The sequence below is a fragment of the Procambarus clarkii genome, chromosome 37 (assembly GCF_040958095.1).
Source record: "Procambarus clarkii isolate CNS0578487 chromosome 37, FALCON_Pclarkii_2.0, whole genome shotgun sequence".
Lineage (NCBI taxonomy): Eukaryota > Metazoa > Arthropoda > Malacostraca > Decapoda > Cambaridae > Procambarus > Procambarus clarkii.
The window spans coordinates 17,101,024-17,107,347 of NC_091186.1; positions in this window are offsets into that span (position 1 = coordinate 17,101,024).

Here is a 6,324-nt window from a genome sequence, read left to right on the forward strand (position 1 = left end):
AATTTTGCATCATCCGCGAATATCGACATGTAGGACTCTGCTCCTGTTAACATGTCATTAAAGTATATAAGAAATAGAATTGGTTCCAGAACCGATCTTTGAGGTACTCCGCTCGTTACTGTTTGTGTGTGTGTGCGTGTGTGTGTGTGTGTGTGTGTGTGTGTGTGTGTGTGTGTGTGTGTGTGTGTGTGTGTGTGTGTGTGTGTGTGTGTGTGTGTGTGTGTGTGTTTGTGTGTGTACTCACCCATCTGTGCCTGCAGGATCGTGTTCTAGCTCTTGAACCCCGCTTTTCGAGCCGTTGGTTGTCTAATGCAATAACTAGTGACCTACTTCCCTATCATACCTGCTTTTAAAGTGATGAATGGAGTTTGCCTCTGCAACCTGCTCCTTTAGGTCATTCCATTTACTCACTACCCTTATGCTACAAGGAAACTTTCTAACATCTCTATGACACACGTGAGCCTCAAACGTACCCTAATAAACGGACTAAACTTAGATATGAGGAGGAGTCGAACCCATTGACTTGATACTCCCAAACTGACGCCCTAGACCGCTACACCATTCTTGAACAGCTACTAGCACGCATAGCATTTCGGAAAGTCCTAAATCCTAATTTTTCTCCGGAATACGACCCGCCAAATCGTTCAACAACCAGGCACCTATTCACTGCTGGGGTGAATAGATTGGCTACAGTTAGGGATTGGCGCCCGGTCAATCCTCCCTCGGCCAAGATACGAACCCAAGCCAAAGCGCTCGCAAAGCGCCAGGCAAGTGCTTTACCACTGCGCCACGGGGACTTCGAGGACTCTCGTGAGACGAGGGATTACCATTACCATTAATGGTAGGTTCTTTTTGCATAACATGTTTTAGCTATGAGGATATTACAGGGTCAGCTGTAAGCTGCTGCCTATTATTATTAGTCTTCACACTACCCTGTATGTTCCTTAATCTCGTATGTCATTTATCTACTATAACTGAAGATATTTACTAACATTCACAGTGAAATCACAGTGAGAAAAATCGCTAGAGCAGAGAGTTAGGGTATCGAACCAGCGCCTTGGAAAAGCGCATCATCCTGGGTTTTCGTTTGCTAATTTCCTTTCTCTACACCTCAGGGTGGGTTGTAAATTAACGATCTCTGGGGAACAGTTGGGAGCGTGAAACATTTGAAGCCCATAATTAAAAGAGTATTTACTAGTCATGATCCCCACATGAAAAGTTTCTGATATTGTGCCATAAGCTACTGCGGGTTCATCTTGGAATATTATATAATTTCTTGTATATGTATATATTGTAATAATATGGAAAATATGGGTTTATTATTGTTCTGCTGTTTTAGTTTTGTGTTCGGGTTAAGGCCTATCAACCTCTAGTGGATTATTAATGTCTATCGACTTCTGGAGGGTTATTAAGACCTATCAACCATATAGTAGGCCTCCTATCAACCTCTGGAGAGTTACTTCCCTATCATCTTCTGGAGGGTTGGTAAGACCTATCAACCTCCGGAGAGTTATTAAGGCCACCACAATAGCCAAAAGTGCCAGCAAAATGGAACAAGTTGGGCAAAAAGTGTTATTAAATTTCAACGACTCCCAAATAACTATTCTCGATTAAACAAAAAACCGCATGTTATACAAAATATTCTGAGTATACCTCTTGCTGTATCTTCCAAGACGTTTCACACCACCTCACGTGAAGCTTCCCATTCTCTTATCACCAGTAGATAAATTATGCGTTATATCTATTTTCTGTTTTGGGTTGAGCAGCCAACCCCCATAATCCTAATTGATTATATTTTGCCCTGGCGATGACTGTTTCCAACGAACTATATACCAACAGTAAAACTGGTGATATGCTAAATATATCATTCTATATGCCCCCTCCCCCTTACTACAATTATTTCTATTATACCTACTTGCATCAGCCAACCTTCAAAGTTATCCCTTCGCTAGAGCGGGGAAAAACACAGCAATGATCCACTAGCTTCTGATGTCTCGCCCTGCCTCTGCCAGATCCACCATATGCCTTAATGATGGTGTTATTCTTGGCCAGAATTATTCTTATTCTTATTCTTATTCTTATTATTATTATTATTATTATTATTATCTGTCCATGATAAATAGTATATCTTCTGGAGTTTTAACTTTTTAAGTATCTTTTTTTTTCTAGATGAGGTCGTAAGGGTACCTATTTAGATTTATTTTAAGTTACAGTATCTGTAATACTGAGGATCTTCTAGAGGCTGAGAAGTGTATGCCTCTGAAAGGAGGTGGAGGCTGACTCCATATACAGTTTCAAGTGTTGATATGATAGAGCCCAGTAGGCTCAGGAGCCTGTACATTAGTTGATTGACAATTGAGAGGCGGGACCAAAGAGCCAGAGCTCAACACCCGCAAGCACAAATAGGTAAGTACAACTAGGTAAGTACACACGCACGCGCGCGCGCGCACACACACACACACACACACACACACACACACACACACACACACACACACACACACACACACACACACACACACACACACAAGAGCTACGAGGAGAGGTTAGAGGCATTAAATATGCCAAAACTAGAAGACAGAAGAAAAAGAGGTAATATGATCACTACATACAAAATAGTAACAGGAATTGATAAAATCGATAGGGAAGATTTCCTGAGACCTGGAACGTTAAGAACAAGAGGTCATAGATATAAACTAGCTAAACACAGATGCCGAACAAATATAAGAAAATTCACTTTCACAAACAGAGTGGTAGACGGTAGGAACAAGTTAAGTGAGAAGGTGGTGGAGGCCAAGACCGTCAGTAGTTTCAAAGCGTTATATGACAAAGAGTGCTGGGAAGACGGGACACCATGAGCGTAGCTCTCATCCTGTAACTACACTTAGGTAATTACACTTAGGTAATTACACACACACACACACACACACACATTCGTTCGTTCCATTCTTAAAGCTAGTTAAGACGCTTAACTGGCATCTTGACCACCAACTAACGCAATTAAGTTAACATTATTTCATATGCGAACAAACCTGAATGGTCCCCAGGACTATATGCAACTGAAAACTCACACCCCAGAATATATATTTCATTTCTATATTCCATATCTATAGACAAATTACTCCTTTTTTATACGTGTTCCATCAAAGATCACGTTAATCTTGTACCGTCGAGAGTACGTGGCCAATTGTCCAATAGATATCAGGGACAATATTCACGAAGCAGTTACGCAAGCACTTACGAACGTGTACATCTTTCCTCAATCTTTGACGGCTTTGGTTACATTTACTAAATCGTTTACAAGCTTAAAAAAAATTCCAATCAACTGTTGTCATTATTATAAACAGCCTCCTGGTGCTTCAGAGCTCACTAACTGTTTAATTATTGTAAAGAAAGCCGCCAAAGATTGAGGAAAGATGTACACGTTCGTAAGTGCTTGTGTAACTGCTTCGTGAATCTGGCCCCAGGTATTTTAAGTTGTAAACAAACCACCAGGCGTGTATTAAACGTGTATTAGACGCGCACAACCACTTTGATCTGACGCGGTAATTTGACTGAGCATTGTCACTCGCTTAACGCTATTGTGAGCATTATAAGCTTAACAGCTCGAACATTATCATTACCAGTGCTTGGTAATGTTCATTCTGAATCTGTTGATTTGTTAGCAAATACACGTACAGTTCGTGAAGAGAATCTGATTATTCATGTTACGTGTAGCAGAGAATCTTTCCATGATAGATCTAGAAGAGAATCTGATTGTTTATTATAGGTATAAAGCTTGTGTACTCTTAACTGCTGGTTTCCCAGTCATGTCAATCCGTTTGGTCTGTAAACTACAGATGTGTGGTGTTCCAACCATGCAATTATGACAAATATACACGTATGAAATAACGCGATGATAAAGTATACATATACATATATATATATATATATATATATATATATATATATATATATATATATATATATATATATATATATATATATATATATATATATATATATATATATATATATATATATATATGTCGTACCTAGTAGCCAGAACGCACTTCTCAGCCTACTATGCAAGGCCCAATTTGCCTAATAAGCAAAGTTTTCATGAATTAATTGTTTTTCGACTACCTAACCTACCTAACCTAACCTAACCTAACTTTTTCGGCTACCTAACCTAACCTAACCTATAAAGATAGGTTAGGTAAGGTTAGGTAGGGTTGGTTAGGTTCGGTCATATATTTACGTTAATTTTTATTCCAATAAAAAGAAATTGACCTCATACATAATGAAATGGGTAGCTTTATCATTTCATAAGAAAAAATTAAAGAAAATATATTAATTCAGGAAAACTTGGCTTATTAGGCAAATCGGGCCTTGCATAGTAGGCTGAGAAGTGCGTTCTGGCTACTAGGTACGACATATATATATATATATATATATATATATATATATATATATATATATATATATATATATATATATATATATATATATATATATGAGAGATAGCAGTATATCAGTCATTGGTTATAAACAGCTAATCAATAACCCAAAAATATACTGGCCGGATGGAATTTTCGATCATTAAAGGTTTCCGGCTTCGTTACACCTTGCTGTGATGTGTGTGGTTAAGGCAGTGTACTTACTATAGTGTGAAGTAGATTTTTCAAATATTAAAATCTAATACTAATATATATATGAACGGTACGGTGTTAGTACTTTTGCTGTTTTTAATTATAGAAATATACTCAATCAGGGATATTCACCGAGAGGTATACTCCGTTTCTAGGTGTATATAATATACGTATATATATATACGTATATACTCTGGGAGTTTACTTTTATTCTGGATTATGTTCAGGGATATATTGTACTTGTTGGTTAATCTGTAAACTTGTGTCACTTCCTTAATCAACTTTTTCTCAGTTTTCAGAGATATTCTTAGGTGGGCTGTGAGCCTCCTTCTGGCCCAATGTTGTTCATTACAGTCATACTTAGGAGGTGGGTGAGTATTCATGACTCATGTGTTGACCTCAGTAAGATTTTGTCTAGTGTGGGTTTAACAGGTTTATTCTGCGTTGTTAAACCTCAGTGGTGATCATATTCTTGCTTATAACTCTTGCTTGTAACGTAGCTTGCAACTCTCTACACTGTTAAGATCTGGTTGTGTGTGATCAATTGATCATTTTTCGACAATGTTGACATTTCGTATTTCCTGGCACCTGCAAGCCTTTTGTTTGTTTTACCGTGTCGTAGCTCAGTCGATTAAGGCAGTGTCTGGGATGCTCCCAGACGCAGGTTCGAATCCTCGTCACTGCCCTTGTAGATTTGTTCTTTTGTTTAAAAGTTCAATTATTGTGGCGTTAAATTTTTCGTGGTCGGTATTATGAGGGACAACTCTGCAAGTGTGTTTAGCTCCTCCAGTCTGTAATGGTGCTCCTTCCGGAAGATCTGTTGGTGCAGGCAAACTGCACGACACTCCACACCTGTCCCCTAGTATGACCAGGAACCGTCCGGTCAGCTCTCTTGATCTGACCTTCTGCGTAGCTTCGTACTTCTTTCTTGGGGGACTAATTGCTGACAAGTCGCTCTTTATAAGCAGGCGATGAGTTACAATAACGGGGTTGAAGTATGTTGACCAGACCACACACTAGAAGGTGAAGGGACGACGACGTTTTGGTCCGTCCTGGACCATTCTCAAGTCGATTGTGGTCCAGGGACGGACCGAAACGTTGTCGTCACTTCACCTTTTAGTGTGTGGTCTGATCAACGCTCTTTATAAGCAGGCGATGAGTTACAATAACGGGGTTGAAGTATGTTGACCAGACCACACACTAGAAGGTGAAGGGACGACGACGTTTTGGTCCGTCCTGGACCATTCTCAAGTCGATTGTGGTCCAGGGACGAACCGAAACGTCGTCGTCACTTCACCTTTTAGCGTGTGGTCTGATCAACGCTCTTTATAAGCAGGCGATGAGTTACAATAACGGGGTTGAAGTATGTTGACCAGACCACACACTAGAAGGTGAAGGGACGACGACGTTTTGGTCCGTCCTGGACCATTCTCAAGTCGATTGTGGTCCAGGGACGAACCGAAACGTCGTCGTCACTTCACCTTTTAGTGTGTGGTCTGATCAACGCTCTTTATAAGCTCGATAAACGAAAGGTTTATCCACAGAAATCGTACCCTCCCGGACCCTGCTTAATTCATGGGTGATGAACGTTATTCGACCTTTTTGGGTTAATAATATCTTGTTGGCCACCAGCTGGAGTCACTCTCTTCTCTAGTGCAAGAACCTGCACTTTCTCAGGCATTACTATGTCGTT